Here is a 22562-nt window from a genome sequence, read left to right on the forward strand (position 1 = left end):
GTACGACCTGCAAGACACCTTGCATTGAGTGGGAGATAGTAATAGGACATGAGAATTGGTGACGCACACTTGTCGCGGACAAGTGGGAGATTGTTGGAGTATGTGTCCTCGACAATAATGCGATCACATGTTTAAATCTCATATTAAGAATACAAGAGGGAATGTAATATTTTATTGTCAACTGATCCACATTAATCGGTATTGATTGGCTGACTAGAGTTTGGCATTACTGTCGTATGACGGTGGTGATCAGTTGATCCCTTAAGGTCATACCTCTAGGGTAACGCTCTTAATTGATTAATTAATTAATTAATTGTATGACGATACAAGTTAATTAATTCCTTAAAATTGAACAAATGATTTTGTGAGTAATAATACGTATCTTATTGTAATTCGCTTAAATAAGATTCGTACAAAGTAATTAAATTGTTTTCTTACTTAAAGTTTATTTATTGTTTATGAAACAATTAAAATAAAGAATGAATTGTTTATCATAAATACAAGTAGTTGTGATTTATAATTCTATGACTCATTTTACGTAATTGTAATTGTGAATTACTAAGTTAATTTTGTATGTGATTTATTTCATTTATATAATGATTTTTAATAAGTTAAAAATGCATTATTTAAATTACATGTCTAGTAACATGACTAATGTGTCAAACTATACAAATTAACATTTGACAAACTTAAAATGGACCCATTTTAAATGGGTGAGCCGTGTAAATGGGTTTATAGGGTTTAATTGTGTTTTGTTGTTTTAATTAGTGGAAGGCACTATGATTACCTACTAATCATAGGGTTGCATGCCTAAAACTCTTGAGAAGAGAAACAAGAAAAGGCATTGGGCAATCTTCCCCCTTCAAGCTACCCGGCCACCCTAAGAAAAGAGAGAAGGTTTTCTCTTCTTATTATATACAATTCATTCTCATAAGTTTTTACTTAGTTAAGAACTTATCTCTCTAGTTATTGTTGTTGAACACTTTAGAAAAATCTCACATTATCTCTAATATTACTCTGTCATTACTAGAAGTAGTATACTAATAATATAAGTAATAATTTAAGGATACAAATACTAATTTCTAGTAACAAAATTAGTACTTTGATTAAGGGTGATTACCTTGTTACAATCCTTAAGGACTAGATCCCATCATTGGATCTAGGGTTTTTGTTGGGCATTTGTATTTTTCCTTAAGAAGAATAACTTGGTAGGAGACCAAATTAGTATAAACCATTCGGCCCTCATTGTAAGAATAATCATTTTTTCTTCTTACTTTGTATTTTGTTATGCATGCATAAGTTCCTTTTAGTTTATGACTTAACTAATAAACACATAGTTGTTAGAAGTGTCTAATAAGAGATTAATGAATCCTATATTAACCACTTACTAGTTTTTTGTTGAGAATATAAATGTGTTTGATCGAGTGAAAAACGACTCGCTCACATCAATAACATGTTGTATGATCTGGATAACTAGCCTTTAATGAGTTTTTGTACATTAAAACATGTTAAATCACTTCCTTCGAGCAATAGCATATTAATTTGTCAATTAAATTTAATAACGAACGTTAACAACCCGCGGGTCTGACTTTCACACTCTGAATCCATCCCAGAACTGACGCAGTTGGTGCTGCGCAACTTCCAGAGGATGCACCCATTGCTGCGCCTGTTCTAAGCTGGCTTCTATTGGAGTATGTGTCCTCAACAATAGTGCGATCACATGTTTAAATCTCAAATTAAGAATACGTAAGGGATGATTCATTCATATAGTCAACTAATCAACATTAATCAGTAATGATTGGCTAACTAGAGTTTGACATTACTGTCGTTTGACGGTGGTGATCAGTTGATCCCTTAAGGTCACACCTATAGGACAATTCCCTTAATAGACAAATTGATTAATTGTATGACGATACAAGTTAATCAATTCCTTAAAATTGAACAATTCATTTGTGTGAGAGAATATTTATATCTTATTGTAATTTGATTAAATAAGATTTATTTTAGTAATTAAAATATTTTATTACTAAAATTGATTATTGTTTATGAAACAATTGAGATAAGAATGAATGGTTAATTATAATTACAATATGTTGTGAATTATAATTATATGACCCATTTTATTTATGTGATCAAGTCACTAGACAATTTGTTATATGTAATTTAATTAATGTATATAATGATATTTATTTGATAAATATGCATTAAATTAATTAATAACATGTTACATACTACATGTGACATATTGTGTGACAAGTGACAAATTGACAAAATAAAATGGATGGTCCATCTTACATATGGACCGAAATATTGAGGGTGGAAGGTGTTATTGGGTGAATTATTTTGTGAGATAAAATAACTTAATCATGCCTAACCTACACTAGCTAACACACCTACATATTTGGAGAAGAGTAAAAGGAAAAAGTAGATTCCATTTTGGCCTTACTCTACCCGGCCCCTTCCTCCTTATATGATGAGAATTTTGTTCTCATTTCACTTCTCCACATATTCATTTTACATGCATTCTAACCTCCTTCTCTCACAACTTTCTCTAAAACTTGTTTTAGAAAATATTAGATTGTTCGACCAAAAATTCTAATAAAAATAAAGATTACTAGTGTAGTAATAAGGATAATATTAGAATCATTTTAAAGATACTAGTATATTAATCTAGTTAGTTAATATATTAGTTTAAGGGATTTGTTTTGGGTGCAATCAAAGGAGGATCTCTACATTGGGATTTTGGAGGATCATCCATTACATTTAAGTTCAAGAACAAATAAGGAAGGTGACCTTATTTGTGCCCTTATTTCGAGCCAAATAACTATGTAAGGAATATTGTTTTTCTTATTTAATCTCTTAATTAGTTATGCATGCACTAGATCTAAAGAACTTATATTAAAATGTTAATTGGTTCACCATTAGAAGAGTCTAATAATAGGTATATGAACCTAACAATTAGTATCAGAGCATAGGATGTTGCATGCATAATCGATTTTTAGTTTTTTCGAGTTATTAGTAACTTAATTAAAACAAAAAATTTGTGATTAATTAGATTAAGCCACGAAATCATAATGCATGTTATATATTCTGGTCCTAAAATATTTTTAGGTCATTTTTATGATTTATGGTATTTTATTGCTCATTTAATGATTTTTAATTATTTTATTACATTTTTATGACTAAAATGGAAATTAAAATGCTAAAAATAGTTAAACTAAGTCTCTGACCTTGAAATTTTTATATGACCTCACATGAATATTTTATGTATTGTATGTAAAATTTTGTATTAATGTGATTAATATTTCATGACTTATGATTTTTATGACATAAAAATGAATTAAATGGAGGTAAAATGGTTAAATATAATTCAACTTCGAAACAGGCCATAAAATTTTAATATGTTGTCACATGCATGTTTTAATAACTGTGTGTAAAATTTGAGATGAACTTGATTCATTTAGCATGATTTATGAATTTTTAGTGTAAAAATGACATAAATAGTGACTATTTTAGCATAAATAGCTAAAACGAATTGCATGGCATGAGAAAATTATTTTAGGTTGCATTTATATCCCACTTATCAGATCTAAAGTTGTAAAATTGATTTGATTAATTTTTGTATACTTTAGATGTTTTATTTGATAAAACTGATAAATCGCAACAATATTTTCTCGAAATTAATTCGAAAAATTTAACCATGATTTTTGACATTATGAGTGTCATGGATATATTCCAAAATGTTCAAAAATTTAAAATTCAAATTTTGAAATTATTGTAATTTAATTTGGATTTATTTCATAATAGTTATGATTTTAAGGTCAAAATGAGCATAAAATTTTATCAAGTTGAATTATTGTCAAAAATTGAGTAATGGCTAATTTTTGAGTCCTAAGCATGTTAGGAAAATTAACTTGGACTAAAATTAGATTTTAGTATTATTTAGTGATTTTAATAAGTTAAAATCATGTATTTCCATAAAACCGGGTTATATAATCGATATATGTTAAATAGGGCGATTTGGCACTTAATTTGGCATGATAGACACATATTATAATGCTGCATATTTCAATTGTTCAGTGTCTTTTTATTTATATAATTTTTGAATTATGTAATTTATCTTAGTATTGCCTTAGTTTTAATCGATATTACCCGTAATGAAAAGGAATATTGATTCGGTTGTAATTTAATGTGATCTCGTATCACTTTTATTTTTACTAGTTTTTTATTTTACAAATGTATAATAGGAATAGCATTGTATATTTATTATTATTTGTAATTCCAGATTTTCTTCAAGACGATGCCATTCGGAAAGGTGTTCCGATAAAGACGGTGTTCTTGGGAAGCGTGCCACTTGAAGATTTAAGGGACCAAAGGAGTTGGTTTCCGAATATGTAATAGATTATTTGATTTTCTATTTTAGGAAAGGCCATACTAGGAATTTATTATTGCTTTGCATTTCTTTTAATATGTTGCATGCATTGCCAAATCGCCATAACCACACATGCATATCATATCGAGTCCTCGACCGTGTCGATTATAATTATCGATAATTCGATTTTTAGTTCACTTAAAATTGATAGATAATAAATTGACAAGACCTTTACTTTTAAAAGATTGAGACTTAGCCTTACCAAATAGTAGGAGCCCATGAGTATAAACTTCATGTGGAGTACAATACGATTTTTCGGGGTGCTTCTATTGACGTTGGGTAAGTGGGGTAATAAGTGGTTATTACACTTCGAAAATTTGGTTGATCTCAACGAAGGTATTTTACGACCATAGCCGCAAAAGGTTCGGGCTAAAAATGAACTTAACGTAAATTCATCGATCGAGAGTTCTAATTGTAGAATCGGTTAAAAGGGTTAACCCACCAAAGTTATATTAGTAAAAGATGTAGAGGGCCCGTTGGCTCACATCCAAGTTAATATGAATTTTGGGTCTCGGAATCATTTATTATAGTTGTGTAAAGGTCACTATATAAATGCTAAAACTTGTTTTAAAATATTTACAAGTTTTAAAACGATAAATGTTTATAATTCCTTCATTTCTATTTTGTAGTCAATTTGATTAGTTTGCAATGTCGACTCTAATCACGTCCGCATCAACTAGCACAAACGCTCCACCACTCCCCAATGCCTCTTGGCTCCGATCCTTTATGGATCGATGCAAACTTGAAAAGAATGGTTCTAACTTCGCCGATTGGAATGCGCAACTCCGTTTGGCCGCGGAAGGTGACGACAAACTTCGTTACCTTACCGAACCCGCTCCCACCGCATTTACTACTAGGTCAACCTCTGCCGCAAGGGAAGCCTATGAGGCCTACCTAAAAGAGTCGGCCGCTATCAAGAACGTCTTGATTTTCTCTATGGAGCCCGATCTCCAAAGGAGTGCTATCAAGATGAGCACGACCTATGAGATCTACACAAAACTTGTGACCATGTTTTCGCAAGCTCCAAGAATAATCCTATATGAGGCGGCCTCCGCATTTTTCGAAATGAACATCAAAGAGGGCCAAAAAATTAGCCCTCATGTGCTCAAGTTGATTGAGCTGGTTGAGACTCTTAAGATCCAAAAGGTTGACATTCCTGAATAACTCGTTATAGACCGAGTCTTACATTCCTTGAACAAAGTCAAGGCATATGTGCAGTTTAGGGTAAACTACAATATGCAAAACATGAAGACTTCTCTCCATGAATTGCACAACTTGCTTGTGCAAGCTGAGAGAGATATGGGTCTTGATGTTAGTTCAACCAAGGATGTGCTTTCTATAAACAACAAAAGTAAAGGGAAGTTCAAAAGGAGTACTAGTAAAGGTAAGAAACCCAACAAGGGCAAAGGGAAAGTTATTGGGAATAACTCTTCCAAGCCGAAAAAGGGTGCATCTTATGAAGATAAGTGCCACTATTGTTGTGGTATGGGCCATTGAAAACGTAATTGCCGTAAGTATATTGGAGATGTTAAAGCTGGACGTGTGACTCCAGTAGGTAATAAATTCTCTAATCTATTATGTTATTGATAGAAATCTCAACTTTGGTATTTAGATACAAGTTGTGATTCTCACCCCCCTTAAATGTGATATAGAGCATGTGAGTAAGGACAAGGGAAAGGATAAGCAAGCTTGAGGATGATCTTCAACAAGGGATGCTAGTGTAGCCACCCATAGAAGAAAGCCTATGGAAGCTTAGCTTTTATTTGATTGTCTTTTTTAGTGTTGTTGTATTTTGAATTGTTGTTTTTAGAACTTATTTTGATTTCCATGTTGGACATGGAAGTATGTTTTATTTCCATTATGCAAACAATTGTTGTATGAATTTTAATGGCTTGGCTTTCAATCCAAATCATTCAGTTATGGAATTTTTCTTCGTTCTAAAAACTAGACATTATACACCATTCATATCAAAACATAAATTATGTTGACTTAATCTAATCATATAATAATTACAACGATGGGATCATTATAATTAAGTTCATAAGTCATGAATTTAATTCTCACTTATGCTTTTGTGACTTAAATGTCACGTCTTATTTAATATAAGAAAGAATGATTATAAAGTCAAAAAGAGTTAATTGAACTCTAAAAGGGGAAATTTGATAAACCAATTGGCGACACCAATTATAAGACTCCATTTGAGCTATGGGAGAGCTTAAAACCTCAAGTTTGTATATAACATGGACATAAGTCGGTTTGAGTTATCGAACTCAATTTAGGGAATTTGCAATCCAAAACGGACACGTTATTAAAAACGAATGGTCAACCCAGGAGATACCTGAAATAGAGAGTCTATTTAACAAATGATATGGATCAAATTCGCATATTACATGAATCAAGCTGCCATGAAAGAGCTGGTCTTTTTATGTGCTAACACGTCAGTCTAGACAAACTTCTATTACTTCACCATATACGTTTATAACTCACAAAGCTATCTCTTAAGAATATAGATGTATTTCTAAGAGATAGAGCGGGAGTAGATCGTCACAAACATGTCTTATAGTTAATGCGTTACTTTTTGAAAGTATTGGAACTATAATCTATTAAGATAGAGTGGGAGTATAGCTTAGTGGGAGTATAGCACTCCTTTGTCTTATTGTTAATATGTTACTTTTCGAAAGTAATGGTATTCTGACCTTGTCCTAAATCGACCTTGTTGCATATGAGCCATATCATTACAATCCAAAAATTGGCGCTCAAGAGTAGATTTACCTTAAGGCGATGGTCTCCTTAAAGTAAATAGAGCTTTAGAGCACCTAAGTGCATTGATTGACATGAGGATGTCAATCAAGATAAATCATGTTACGAATTGCCACATTTCATTTTGATGAAGAATGGCAAATGATATTAAAAATTCGATTTTCTAAAATGGGAATTTAGAAAAGGATGTGTATGGAACATAAAACCTTAGATAAAGATCTAAGAATCCTAACATATTATGCAAAGCTTTCTTAAGTGATCCTAGATTGGTCTTAAGCAAGCATTAAAAGATTATACTTTTCGTTCATGTGATAATTGAGAATGGTTTCATTGACATTGTTGAAGAATCATATTTATACATGAAGTTAAGTGGTAGCCAGAATTATTTTCCCATGTCTTATATGTTGATAACATATTACTTATTGTGAATAATGTACCACACCTGAAAATAGTTAATATAGTAGGTTGGACAGGTTCTTTCTGAATCAGGATTGGATGGATCAGATGCCATAATTTTATGCCAATTTCCTTCCTGAGGGTTTATTTGACCACACTCCTTGTTTGGCGAGTAAGAATATTAGTGGTGGGAATAAAAACAGGCCTTGTAAATAATTTAATATGTGGAGTAAAGCTCCTGGTTTCCTAAATTGTGTGGCTCATGTTTGAAGTAAGAGTGTGGCAGGGACCAAAATGTACAAGGTTGTAAGGAAACTAAAATTCCTCAAACCTGATCTCAAGCAACTCAATAAAGACATTTACTCAGATATTGAAAATAAAGCAGATCTGGCCCAAACTCAGCTGCTACATATCCAGCAGCAACTTATGAGGAACCCTGGGGATGCAGAGTTAATTAAGCAGGAATATGATGCACACAAGGACTATTAGAGGTTACATCTTGCTAAGATGGAATTCCTTAGGCAAAAAGACAAAGCTCATTGGCTCAAAGAAGGGGATACTAACTCCGCCTACTTTCACAGTCTGATCAAAGCTAGAAGATCCAAGAATTTCATTCATCAGAATAAAGGGGGTATGCACACTGAGGAAGCAAGCATCCAACAAGCTTTTCTAGATTATTATCAGATGCTACTTGGCACACAGAATAGCACAAAAAAAAAAAGTAAAATATGCAATTGTGCAAAGAGGAAAAATCTGTACTGATCAGCAAAAACAAATCCTAATGGCTCATATCACCCCTGAGGAAATCAAGAAAATTGTCTTTCAAATTCCTAATGACAAAGCACCAGGTCCTGATGGCTAATCAAGCAAATTTTTTAAAGACTCATGGGATGTAATAGGTAATGAGGTAACTAAGGCTGTTCTAGGTTTGTTTTAGTCAGGCTGCCTATTAAAACAGCTGAATGCCACTCTAGTTACTTTGATTCCTAAAGTGAATAGACCTGCCACTGTCCTGCAGTATAGACCCATTGCTTGCTGCAATGTGATCTATAAATGCATATCCAAGTTACTGTGCTCTAGACTGTCTGTTGTTCTCCAAGATTTAATCTCTCCAAATCAGGGGGGATTCATTAAAGGAAGGAGCATAATGGAAAATATTCTGATTTGTCAAGATATTGTAAGACTGTATAAGAAGAATGCAGCATCTCCTAGATGTCTTTTCAAAATGGATCTTCAGAAGGCTTATGATATAATTGAATGGTTTTTTTTATGACATGCTGCACGCTTTAAATTTTCCAGAGCAATTCAGGAAGTGGATTATACAGTGTGTAACTACTGCTACATATTCCCTTAATCTTAATGATAATGTATTTGGCTTCTTCAAATGGCAGAGAGGATTAAGACAAGGAGATCCCCTCTCCCCATTGCTCTTTACTATTTGCATGGAATACCTAACTAGACTGCTGGCGTACACTACTGAGTGGCCTGGGTTTAGGTATCATCCTCTCTGTAAACCCCTCAAGCTTACTCACCTTATGTTTCCTGATGACCTTTTCCTCTTTTGTAAAGGAGATGTTCAATCTATCATGACTATTATAAGAACCTTCTCAACTTTTTCAAAGAGCTCTGGTTTAAACATGAGCAAAGGAAAATCCAATGCTTATTTTAATGGATTAAATGAATGTCTAAGGAAAGAAACTCTTCAAGTTTCAGGTCTTGTGAAACGTAATCTCCCCTTTAGATACCTTGGGATACCTATAAAGACTACAAGACTGAATACTCAGGATTGTGCCCCTCTCATTGATAAGCTTCTAAAGAAAATCAGGGGTGTGGGGGCTAGGAAACTATCCTATGCAGGTAGGCTTGTCCTAGTGCAGTCAGTTTTAAAGACCCTTCATAATTATTGGGCTTCAATGTTTATACTCCCTACTGGAGTTATTTCAAAAGTGGAATCCATTTGCAGAAATTTTCTATGGGATGGGGGTGTGGACTACATCAGAACACTCCTTGTCTCATGGGAAAAAATTTGCCAGCCAAGAAAAGAGGGTGGTCTGGGCCTCAAAAATGACATCTTGTGGAATAAAGCAGCAGTCGGAAAATTGGTGTGGTGGATAGCCTCCAAATCTGACCATCTTTGGGTCAAATGGATAAATCATACATACTTAAAGGGGCAGAATTGGCAAACCTATTCTCCCCCCACTAACTAAAGCTGGAGTTGGAGGAAGATCTGCCAAACTAAAGACGTTTTTACTGATGCTTATAATCAACAGGTATGGACATCTCATAAGGGACATGAATACACCATTGTCAAGGGGTATGAATTTATAAGACAAAAACAGCCTGAAATCCCATGGCTATCACAAATTTGGAACAGATGGACTAAACCTAAATATATCTTTCTGGTCTGGATTCAACAACACAACGGTTTAAACATGAAAGACAAGCTACATAAGATTGGGGTCAGTATGGAGTTTACCTGTTGCATATGTGGCCAAGGCAGAGAGGATAACAATCATCTATTCTTTTATTGCCAATACAGTAGACGAATTATTCTTGAAATTGGAAAATGGTTTGGGATAAATGTTCCTTACCAGGATTTGCAGATATGAAGGGACATCAGAAGGGGATCCAAAATTTAACGAGGTTTGATTAACGCCATTCTTAATGCTTGTATTTACAATATCTGGTTCCAACGGAACTGATGTCGATTGGAGTTGCAGCTCCTTAGACCCACCATCGTTGCCAGGCAAATCGTAGCTTATATGAGAGGCCGCCTACGTAACTTGATTGATCTCCGAGTGAAAGACAAAGATAGGCAATGAATTCACAGCCTCCTTGATCTGGATTGAAACGTTAAATTGTTGATAGGGGATGGAGGATATCTCAGTGATGATGAAGGAACCCCTGAGGATTGTTGTCTGATTTTGGGTTCTATCCTATTTGATTTTGTTTTTCCCCTTTTGTTCTTGTTGGTGTCCGATTTTTATTCATTTTGGGTGGGCTTTTTTGGGTTTGGTTGATACTTCAGTTTGTATTTGTTTTGTTTTGAGTCGAGATCCGGCCTTTGGACGCAGTTTTCCCCTCAATGTATGGTGACGCTTTTTTGATATAAATATATTCTTACATTTTATCAAAAAAAAGGAGAAAATGTACCAATGCTCTTTTATGTGAAAGAGTGATTGGGAGACTAGGAAAAGGTGTAATGTATTCTAGATTTCAGAATCTATGTGTTAAATTTGAGAGAATATTGGCATAGAGTCGAGAGCCTTATGATGATAAGTTCTTTCATATCTGTTTAACATCAACAAGGTTGAGTAGGTTGTTCATGGTGATGAAAGTGGAATTACTATGATAGAGACATAGTCATTCACTGAACCTAAATAAGTTGTTGATCACATGAAATCGATTTCTAATGTTTTACCATTAGAATGATCATGTATGCCATTATATGCACATGCCGTGATGAATCATATGCTTGGAGCATAATAAGTCAATAACAAGTTAATCGAATGATGGTCTTGTGAAAGCCTTTAAGAACATCCTTTAAGATTCTTGAGGTTGTGGACGCGGGCCCACGAGGGCGCTTGGGAGGAAGAGAACAAGCGTTTGCATTTTGTGGAGTCGCCACCAATTTTTATGGGAAATTGGAACCGTTCGAATACCTCGTGTCATGTCAAGACACAATGTAGAGACATGAACACCAAGAACTACTTACCCTTAGCATTCTATGTCTAGAATGACTCTCGTGGATGCCAATGAACACGGATGTTAACAGAGATCTGGAGTAAGGGGTGAGGGTACGTATTAGGAAGCTCTTTTGATCGAACACCTAATCCCGCCCGCCTCGATATCGGCCTCTACTAATGATTAGGGAAGTTATTCGTACTTGATATATCGTCGATTATATGCATGCAATGCAACATTCAAGTTTTAATCCTAACATGTGAAATATTAGACTAAGTCGGTGAGACATGTAATTTAACATGCAATTAGGTCGAATCGAGATTTAAGTTCAATTACATGTGAAAACATACAAATGATACAATAAAATAAATACAATAAAGAAAAATAATGAAAATTACAATGGAATAATTGATTTATGTCGAAAATACTTTCAAAACGAATAATTTGGGAAGAAAAGAATAAAAGAATTAACGAGCAGATCGTCAGGCGATAATACGGTTAATAGTTAATTAATACGTAAGCTAAAACTAGGTCAAAGCAAGACGGGAGTTCAGAGACCGAAGTCATCCTGGAACAGGCGCAGCAGGACTGCGCCCTTTGGAAGAGACGCAACAGTTGCTGCGTCTGTTCCAAGGGTGAGTTCTGGATGTGAAGCCGGAACTGCAAATCGTTAATATTAATTGGTGAATTTAAGGATTGATTATGATATTTAATTCGGATGAAAGTGATTTAATACATTAATTACATGTGAATGAGTCGTAAAAGCGATAAAACATGGATGAAACGAATGCAAATGAATTAATTACAAGATTAATAAGGTTAATTAATGACATGGGTGAATTAAATAGGCTAAATATGATGAATTAATGACGAATATGACAATAGACAGATGAAAATATATCAAAGATCGAATTCCAGAAACTCAATATGAACAAATCGAATTTCTACAACCCGGATTGAGTTTAATGACGAAAACCCGCAAATATTGGATTATAAGGGATTTAAGGTCGGATTTTAATGATGAATCATATGCTAATGACGATAAACAATATACATGCGAAATTATCATGCTATTACATCAAGAATTTGAAGAACAAACGAAAACAAATAACGAAACAACGAATTTACAGAGGACGAAGGAAGAAGAAAGGAAGCAGGAACTGCGGCAGCCTCACGAAGAGGCGCAGCAGGCACTGCGCTCCTTCGAAGAGGCGCAACAGTTGCTGCATCCTTTCTCAACGGTTGTCTTCTGATAATCCGTATAAAGGGTTTTAAAGCATGGTTTTAGAAATCGGTTTTAAGAAGTATTTTCGACATAAACCTTACATTATGATTACAAAAGAGTAAATAACAATAATAAAAGAGAGATATACACCCTCAGACTTACATGTTTGACGAAACGAGATGAACTAAGTTTACGATTAGTGATGCTCGACTCGAATGTAACGAAAGTGCCCTCGTAAGAGGAAAACGATTAAGATTAGTTAAGTTGATTGATTGTGGAGTTGGTCAAATTGGTCGGTCATGCAAACGAGGCTGGTACTCAGAAGGATCTGAGATTACGTGGTCGAAAGTTCTAGCACGTAGACGCCAAAAAGTAAGAACGTGGTCTTAGAATGCAAAGGGAGAAGAGAAGGGCGGACCCTCGCGTGAGAAATATGAGGAGCGAAGGCTCCTATTTATACTAATCACGTGAAGGAATAGGGTTTTCGGAGAAACTTTGGAAGTGAATCTCGAAAAGATATGAAAAAGATACGAAAAATACGCAGAAAAGGACCTGGGAAGAGGCGCAGCACCTGATGCGTCTGTTCCCAAGTGGTTTCCTCCTGCAGAAGGAAGATTTCCGTGTTTAATTTATGGAATAACGGGATAATCTTATTTTCCTTAATATTTTTATGAATATTACGGGAAATTCTTTACCAAAGATTAAAAGATTATGAAATATTTATAAAATATGGAATAGAAATATCCGGAACATTCCAGAACATTCTGACTCGGGATTTAGCGGTTATCAGAAAATGAAGACGGTTTTAGACCCGGACTCCAAATGTACTCTAATTACTGTCAAAACGACCGTATCGGCGCGTAGATGACAACTAAGAGGTAGACATCAGTGTTTGAGCAATCACTTGACGATAAACTTACGAACTGTCACAAATCGTTCCGGCGTAAACATGCGGCCCAATCGTCACCGGGTGGTTTGCGGGAGGTGCAGAAATGAGGTATCTACAGAGCCCCCACTTTGACTGAGACTTGGACAAGGCGAAAGTCAAAGTATAGCCATCAGGTCAATCGAAGATTACAACCTGGCGACAAGGGCGACGCGAGGCGGCTCAAGGGGTCTGAACCAAGGACCTGTCGTCGGGAACATTTTAGAGTCTGTCGACTATCGGGGAGGGTCGTTTAAAGTCCATTAGACTGCGTAAGGAAGCTCGCCAGCCGTAAGAAGAGATCATACCTGAGGCTTCTTCTCGAGATGCTTCCGGAGGTGCATAAGAGCTAAGGGTAGGCGTAAGAGCTAAGGGTAAGCGTAGGTGCCGTAGGTGCTAAGGGTAAGCGTAGGTGCTAAGGGTAAGACCTAAAAGATACATAAGGATTGTGCTAGGGTGTGGGGCCCTAAAGGAAAGCATCAACGGGAAGGAGGCCTGAATATAAGTTCAACTTAAAGGGTAACTAAGGCTCGAGGGTAAGAACTCTACCGGTTTGGGAACTTCTGGAGAACGACACCTTTATCGCACTCCGCGGGGAAACAATAAATATTGTGAGTAGCAGGACACAGGCGGGAACTGCTGGAGAAATCTGCTTGGGTCATCTTCAAACAAACTTCGGAAGAACTTGAGAAGGACGATTGTATGTCGCGAACTCTCGTTGGGAACCCTTATCAGGAATGTATCTCCATGTCTCGAGAGGGATTGTCTATCCGCTTACTCTCGCTGGGGGAACATAATGGAGGCGTGTCGAAACACCTGTCAGAGAATACCTGCTCGTTGTGACAAGCAAGGTCTTGGGAGCGATAAATAATGTATAATAGTCTGCAGTTGTCTTGGAAATGCGGATCCGGGTGAAGAATAATCGTCAAACGGACCAAAAGAGAATAAAACAGCATCGGGGAAGAGGCGCACCAAGGATGGGCCCACAAATAACGAACTCATAACGAATTTTTGAAAATTCGTATGAAGGGAAGCCAGGAAGAGGCGCAGCATGAGCTGCGTCTCTTGGAAGAGGCGCAGCACCTGTTGCGTCTATTCCTGAATGTGTTTTTTCTGCGTAAAAATGCGATGAAACAGAGGGTTTATTTCATTATTTCGAAACATAAATTATCAATTTCTCTCTCAAATCTTAACCATTTCTTCCAAAATTTGATCCAAAATCTTGCATTCGCCATGACTAATCGAGGTATGTATATCATTCTTGCATTAATCTTCTATAAAGGATGAATTGGATCGACAAAATTAAGGGTTTTCAACCCTAAAATGTCGAAAATTTGGGGCTTTTCCCCCAAATGGATTTGCCTTGTAAAATTGACCTTGCAAATGGCTAATTGGTAATATAAGGATCATAACCATGTATTTGTTTCGAATTTTCGTTGAGTTTTGAGCATTTGAGTGAAATTGAGACGGTTTCACAGCTAGACCGTAAATCACTTCGAAAATGGCCTTAGGATTGCCCATTTGCGATGAAACATGATATTTGGAATCCTTGGATGATGGGTAAACTTCCTACCATCTCAAAATTTTGTTTTGTGACAGCTTTTTCAGGACACTTTTCTAGGGCATAATCGTCGTTATAACGAAATGCTGCCGAAATTTCGACTCGAACCCATGACTAGGCTTTAACTTAGGCTTGACTTGACCCAAATTACCACATGAGTGATCGGGTTTGTGGGAATATGGCCAAAGATGGCGAGAAAAGAGCAACTTCGGGGCTTCCAAAGGCTCGAAAATCCCCTAATCAAGGCTTGTCGTCACTTGAGCGGCCTAAAATTACTTTAATGTTGCAGGTGACGAGGCTTCTACTTCTGGGAGAGCTCCCATGGAGATAGACACGGCTGTTGATGCTTCTCGCGCTCTCGAGGAGGCTTTCACTGCTGTTGGGGCAGCTGGTGAGGTTGCTGAGGACGAGATCCTCGAGGAGGAGGCTGCTGAGGAGGAGGAGGCCCCGAGGCGGGCCAACGTTGGGCGAGGCGGTCGTCAGCTGAGGGGAGCACCCGCGTGGGCTGAGACCTGGAACAGCAGGCACTTGCTTTGGGCTGCGGAGGGTCACCTGTCCTATAGGACGGTGAAGAGTTTGGTAATCTTGAATTCATTACTCATCACTCATGTTCTTTCATTTCATTCTTTCATCTCTTTTCCGATTTCATTCAAACTAAAGATAGATTTTGTTTCAAATCAAAGTAGGAGGCCGGGAACATCAGATCGTTCTCGGGCTACACGACGGCGATGGAGTGCTACGAGAGGCTGTCGGTGGAGGAGCGCGCCATGATCGAGCGGGGAGCGTTTGGCGCCCTAGTGCAGGCTTGGAGGGATATCGCGAAGAGGAAGCTGCGGGCTAACCTTAGCCTGGTTGGCGCTTTCTTGGACCGATTATGGGATACGACTTCCACTTTTCACATGTCTTTTGGTGAGGTGGGAGTCACGCTGGAGGACTACGGCATGATCTCAGGGCTGCCGTGTGGGACCGAGGTGGTGGAGTGGCCGGAGACTGCCATGAGGGTGGACTCGACCGAGGCTAGGAGGTTGATCTGCTGGAACTTGGCGCCGAAGGCTGCTGCCGTGCCTGGTTTGGTGCCTAGTACTTATGTTCGAGACTATTTTGCGGGGAAGACCCTGGTGCGGGTGGTGATTGACGGTATAGAGAAGGCTCCTCCTCCTTGTACAGCTGAGCAGAGGGCCCGTTTGTGGCTTTGGTGGTTTCTGTCTGCGATTGACCTCGGAGACAAGGGCGAGAGGCTGTCGACGAAGCTTCTTCCCTTTCTTTCTGACCTGAGCTCCCTAGGGCGTTGGGACTGGGTCACTGCTGGTTTTGCGGTCCTCATCCGCTTCATGAGGGCCATGGTTCGTCCGGAGTTGATGGAGAAGGGGACTTCTCCTGGTGCTGTCGGCCCTGGACTAGTGTTGGAGGTATGAACCTTCATTTGGACTAAAATCAGTTCTTTTCCTTATTGAATCACGAAAGATCGTTATTGACTATCTTGCTTCACAGGCGTGGGTGTACTCCTACTTTCCGAGCCTCTCGCCCAAGAGGACGGAGCCGCTGGAGAAGGCCTATCCCGTTGTGAGGGATTGGGTGATGTGTCGCACGAGGAGCAAGCGTTCCTCTCATGGTGTCTACCGGCGGGATGTGAACGCTCTTCAGCTGGACAGCGTGAGCATCTCACTTATATTCGTTTTGCTTCTTTATTACTTTTTTACCGATCATAAGAATGACCTCTTGCTTGTATTTTCCCAGTGGGTGCCCATGCCTTGGGCGGAGTACGCTGGCGCGCCTCCTTTTATGGCTGAGGTCCTTCGGCCTAGGAGCTCGAGCCGGTTGCTGTTGAGGACGTCGATGGGTCCTGTGTGGTACTTGGGCGAGCGTTTGGCTCGTCAGTGCTCTCGGGATGTCTTGAAGGTTCCCATCGATCCTCCTAGGACGATGTTCAGGGAGCCTTCTGAGGCTGAGAGGGAGGCTGACTTAGCTGGCGTTGGTGGTGACGCCCTTCTGCTTCCTGGTGAGGACTACTCGGCGTTCCTCTACGGGAGGTTGGCGTACTGGCCGGTTGTGGTGAGAATTTACTCTCCTTATGACCATTGATTTTGAGAATACGATGAAAGATCATCGATTAATGAGAACCATTTGTCTTTGCAGGAGGTTGAGGCGGCGGGCATCGAGCCCCCAGAGTACCCCGAGACCCTCGAGTACACTGACGCGACCGGGAGGACGACGATCTCCGAACTGCGTGATTTTGACGTGGCTGTGACGGATGCTGGCCTGGATGATTGGCAGCATCTGATTCGGAGGGTGAGCCTCTAATTTCCATGATTTTTGTGTAAGAACACATTTGATGGAACTTATCCAATTATTGAGAACTTCTTTTTGAAAATGCAGGTTGCGCCGTCTCGGTTTGTGGCGTTATGGAGGGTAGCCAACCGGTTGCGAGCTACTGCTGTCGAGGCACATGTCGGCGGTCGAGGTCGTCAGGTATGAACCTTCCGTCTATTTCATTTTTTTGAGTTTTCTTATCTTTCTTGAAATGATTGACATGAGCCAATTTTGTTGCTTGCAGAGGGAGCGTGAGCTGGAGCGAGAGCTGGCCCAGTCTCGGGAGGAGACAACTCGTTTGTTGAGGGAGCTCGAGGTTCGTGACGCCGAGGTTGCTGCTCTCGAGGCGAGAGTTGCGGAGTTAGGCGGCGGCCAGCAGTAGCTTCCGTTTTAGTGTTGTTTGTTTGTTGTATCTTGCACATTTGTACATTTTAGGACCCACTTTTTGGACATTTTGGATTTTGCTTGGGGCTCGAGCCCCCAGTTCGTTGTACATATCCCTCTTTTGGTTGTATATGATGGCCTGAGTGCCTTTGCTGCTGGGTTGCGTTGTCTGTACCTGCAGGTTAGCTTTGAACAGGTTTTGGTAGATGACGGTTTATGCCGTCATGCCGCCGAAATTCACATAGAAATTCACATAAAACATTCATTTGATGATATATGGCCTAGATTAGCGCAGAACGAATGACTCAAAAGTGCAAAAATGCAAAAAATTTTGCCAGAAATGACCGGACGGTAGGGAGGGTTACCCCCAAAAAAAATGAAAAAATAGAAACCTATAAGTTCGAAATGTAATGTAGGACGGGAGTGAAATGATAAAAAAAAAGAAACAAATAAAAGAAATATATATAAGTTTGAAATTGATTATATAAATGATTTCCTAAAAAAAAAAGAAAATAGAAAGAAATATGTAAGTGTGCCAGAATGACGAAAATGTTGATATTGCCTCGAAATGCGTGCTCGCGGAATTAGGAAACACGAACTATGGTAATTTTGACGTATTTACCAAAATAATAACCCGTATGAATAGGAAATTATTCGCTAAGGTATTTAGGAAAGATCCAACGCGGAAATTCACAGAAACGTTGCTGAGGAAGAGGCGCAGCAGGAGCTGCGTCCCTTTGAAGAGCCGCAGCAGGTGCTGCGCCTGTTCCCAGGTGTATCCGTCCTGACGGATTTTTGGAAACAGATTTTAGTATAAATAGAGACGTCGATAGAGGTTTTACTCACACAATTCTTCCGTCTCTTCCTCGTCTTATTACATAAAATTTTCAAAATAATCATTCATCATGAATACTTTAGAGATTCGTCAAAAGAGTGGACCAACGAGTTTTCCAACGTGGAGAAACACGACATGGGTCCTTATAATCTTGGATCGTTGTTGAGTTTGAAGCTTATCAAGGTTGTCAAACCATTCCTAGATGCTTGTCTTGATTATTGGGACCCGAACTATCATGTTTTTGCTTTCCCCGGAGGTGACATTTGCCCATTTCCTGAAGAAATTGCTGCGATTGGTGGGTGGGACCCAGAACACTTGCCTGCTATTCCTTCTACTTCACAAGGGTATAAGAATAAATTTAGAGACTTGATTGGGTTGCCAAGAATTGAGGTTGACCGTTTAGTGACCTCGAAAGGAGTTCGAATGTTGGATTTCATTGACCGATTCATTAACAGGGCCGACCCCACCATCTCTTATGTTGCTAGGCGAAGGGCATTCGGATTTTGCTTGTTGCATGTATATGTCCTTCAACGGCATGTTGATGAAGATTTGAGAGGTGATCCCCGTCTCCTGGGCCTAGTTGAGCAAATGGAACTGCGCAGGAGCCCAGCCTATTTGTGTTTAGGAGAGATCCTATTGGGTTTGGATAACAGGAAGGCCAATCGTGACCTACCGTATTTGGGAAGTCCCATCATTTTGCAGGTAAAAGAACGCTTTTCTTTCATTTTTTTTCGTTTTTTTTTTTCGTTTTTTTTTTCGTTTTTTTTTTCGTTTTTTTTTTTGTTTTTTTTGTTTTTGTTTTTTCTCTTTTTTTTGTTTTTTGTTCTAATACCCGCTTTTGGTAGGTTTGGCTTATGGAGCGTCTTCGATTGATCGAGCCCCCAGTTCATGTTCCTTCTTATCATGCTCGCTCGATTGCAATGAGGACCAGGCTTTACATGGTGGACTTCACTCGAGTCTGCAAGTATTGGGAAAACAAATTGAAGAGTGATGATGGCCCCTTGATTAGGTGGATTGTACCATGGTGGCATCTCAAGTCTGTCACTGGAGTATCTTCCTTGGATCCTACCCGATCTGTGCGCATTCCTGGTTTGGAGTTCATGGTATGCATCTTCTCGGAGAGGTTGATGAGACAGGTTGGACTGAAGCAGATGATCCCGAAGCTTGACACTGTCCCGCAGACTGCCGTGGCGCTTACTATTGAGAGTCGAAGGCAATGGGCCTTTAAATGGGCTCAAGGAAATGTATGGTTCTTGAACTCTTCTGTTAGTGCCTAATGGGTGTCGGACTCCTATCTGCGGTGGAGGAAAGCTACAACTCCGGAGGAGCGTGAGAGATTGAGGAAGCGCGAGCCCGTTGACTACAAGGTGCGCGAGGTTGAAAAGGAGAAATAGAAGCATCTGACTGAGGGAGAGGAAGAAGCCGGGTTTCGAGTTGTTCATCCTTCGAAGAAACCGAAGACCTCTCCTGCCGTAGACAAAGTAATTGACAAAAATGGGATGTCTAGACCGCGAGAAAGACCTTTGGTGATTAGGTCCGAAGTGGCGCAGGAGCGTCCGGCTCGAGGTCGTGACAAGAAATATGACAAGAATGATAAGGGCAAAGGGAAGATGGAGGAATAGCCCAAGTCTTTATTATTATTTATTATTATTATTGTAATAAGAATGTGGGGTTTTTAGAATCCTAACCTATTTTTTTATGGTTGTTTAACATTATTGTAACGTATTATTAATTTTATTAGAAGATGAATGAAATAAAAAAGGTTAATTGGTTATGAAACCGTTGTGATTTTCTATTTATTATTCTTGTCGAATTCCAAATGCAACTGCAAGTGTCCTTCTATTTACATTTTGAAATTAATGGGTTGTATCCTGTGAAGTATTGCCTACGTATTCATAAAGAAAATGAAATCAAACCCTTGCGCATAGTTCGAGTAAATGTAAAAGAATAATTGTTCTAAGCAAGAGCTTGTAATGAACTTAGAAGATAAGCATGAGCTTTTTACTTACTCTTGAAGTGCAATTTAGTTTATTTGATGATATGAGGATGACAAATTGTCAAAATGCAAGAGCAGAGTGACATTAGCTTATTTCAGCTTGGCCAGGGGCCGTTTATTTAGTGCCACAAGAGCGATACATGAGGTTACGCGAGACGCGTTTTTGTCCCTATTCTAGGCATAATACCGCTTTAGTTGGTCAAGGTTTGTCGGGTTGGCAAATTCATTCCCATCTAGGTCTGTGATTCTAACCGCACCCCCTGGAAGTATGGACTTGACTAGAAATGGCCCGGCCCAATTAGGTTTGAATTTTCCTCGTGGATTGATAGGTAAAAGAGCTCTAACCGACTTGAGTACTAAGTCTCCTTCCTTGATGTTCCTTGGTTTGATCCTTTTGTTGAAGGCTCGTTTGATACGTGCTTGATATGTTTGGACATTATGCAGTGCGCGTAGCCTACGTTCATCCAGGAGGATGAGTTCTTCATATCTATCCCTCTTCCAATCGGCTTCCGGGATTTGACTTTCGAGTAAGATACGCAATGATGGTATTTCTAAGTCGACTGGCTGCACAGCTTCCATGCCGTAGGTCAAATAGAAAGGGGTGGCCCCAGTGGGCGTCCTAACAGATGTGCGATATCCCCACAAAGCAAAGGGTATCTTTCTTAGCCAATCTCGATAGTTGTCAATCATTTTCTTGAGAATTGTGACAACGTTCTTGTTTGCCGCCTCTACCGCGCCGTTAGTCTGTGGTCTATATGGCGAAGAGTGGTGATGCCTAATTTTGTATTTGGCTAGCAATTGCTCAGTCTCAGCTTGGAAATGTGATCCATTATCACTAATGATCTCATGTGGGCAACCGTATCGACAGATGATGTTGTTTTGTATGAACTTTGCTACATTTTTAGCCGTGGGACTGGTGTAGAAAGCCGCTTCTACCCATTTGGTGAAATAGTCGATTGCTACTAGGTTGAAACAGTGACCTCCTGTTCCGGCTGGAGTTAACTTCCCGATTATATCAATTCCCCAGGCAGAAAATGGCCAAGGAGATGTCATTGTATAGAGCAATGAAGGAGGGACATGCTGTACATTCCCGAAGATTTGGCAGTTGTGGCAATGTCTTACATATTTGATGCAATCGGATTCCATTGTGGTCCAATAATACCCCAAACGTGGGATTTTCTTTGCCATCATGGGTCCACTCATGTGAGGACCGCATTCTCCATCGTGAACTTCTTCCATCACTTTTCGCGCCTGTGAATGATCAAGGCAACGTAGGATTACACCAAGAGGTGTTCTTTTGTATAATTCTCCTTGCATGAGAACGTATTGGGAAGCTAGTAGGCGTATAGCACGTTATCCCCTTTTGTCCATATCCGGTGCATAGGTACTGTTGAGCTTGAAATTTAGGATTGCTTGGAACCAAGGTTCCTCTGTGATTTCCTCTTCATCGGTGATTTGGTGGACATAAGCTGGCTCTGATCGTCGTTCGATACATAAAGGCATTTCTACCATGTCATCTGGCATATTAATCAAAGATGCGAGTTTTGCAAGAGCATCTGCAAATTGATTTTCTTCCCGAGGTAGGTGTAGATAGGTCACGTGATCAAAGAATTGGGCAACTTGGTCTATTCTGGCTTGATAAGGTGCTAGAATTTCGCTTCGGATTTTCCAAGATCCCGTAACTTGATTGATGATTAGAGACGAATCCCCATGTACTCGGAGGTTTTTAATGCCTAAGCTCACTGCCGCTTGTAGTCCAATGAGACAAGCTTCATATTCTGCAGCATTGTTTGTCACCTCGAAGTCGAGTTTGACAGAGATTGGTGTATGCTCGCCTTCAGGAGAAATGAGCAACACTCCTATTCCAAATCCTATTAAGTTTGATGCTCCATCAAAGTAAAGGTCCCAGGAGTCTACATCGGTTTGGAGTATATCCTCGTCTGGAAATGACCAAGTATCTATTGTTTGTGCATCATTGATGGGATTTTCTGCAATGAATTCGGCAATGGCGCGCCCTTTTATAACCTTCAGAGGCACGTATTTGAGATCGAACT

This window comes from Silene latifolia, chromosome 4 (genome assembly GCF_048544455.1).
Source record: "Silene latifolia isolate original U9 population chromosome 4, ASM4854445v1, whole genome shotgun sequence".
In the NCBI taxonomy this organism is placed as follows: domain Eukaryota; kingdom Viridiplantae; phylum Streptophyta; class Magnoliopsida; order Caryophyllales; family Caryophyllaceae; genus Silene; species Silene latifolia.